The following is a 718-nucleotide window of genomic DNA, read 5'->3' on the forward strand; positions in this document are numbered from 1 at the left end:
AATTGGATTTCATGAAATTGCAGAGCTTCTGCATGGCAAAGGACAAAGCTAGCCAGATCACTAGAAAGCCTATGGATTGGGAGAAGATATGCACTAGTCATACAAGGGATAAGGGTCTCATATCTAAAATATACCTGGAACTCAAAAAATTAAATCCCTCAACAACAAATCTTCAGAGAAACAACTGCCCATTAAATAAATGGGCTAAAGACTTAAAGAGAAACTTCTCTGAAGGGGAAAAAAGGATGGCCAATAAACACATGAAGTAATACTCAACCTCTCTAGCCATAAAATAATTACAAATAAAAACAACATTGAGGTACCACCTCACCCAATTAGAATGGCTATACTCAAGTACTCTAATAACAACAGATGCTGGAGGGGATGTAGTCAGAAGGGAACCTTACTGCATTGTTGGTGGGAGTGTAAACTTGTTCAACCACTTTGGAAAGCAGTATGTAGTTTCATCAAAAGACTCCACATAGAGCTCCCCTATGACCCAGCAATCTCACTGTTGGGCATTTACCCACATGATCACAAACAAGATTATAGTAAACCTATCAGCACACCTATGCTTATTGTAGAATTATTTACCATAGCTATGATATGGAACCAACCAAGATGCCCCTCAGTAGATGAATGGATCAAGAAAATGTGGTGTATATACACAATGGAATTCTATGCCTCCATCAGAAAGAATGACATTGCCCCATTTGTT

The sequence above is a fragment of the Dipodomys merriami genome, unplaced genomic scaffold (assembly GCF_024711535.1).
Source record: "Dipodomys merriami isolate MVZ:Mamm:240054 unplaced genomic scaffold, mDipMer1.0.p SCAF_1210, whole genome shotgun sequence".
Classification (NCBI taxonomy): domain Eukaryota; kingdom Metazoa; phylum Chordata; class Mammalia; order Rodentia; family Heteromyidae; genus Dipodomys; species Dipodomys merriami.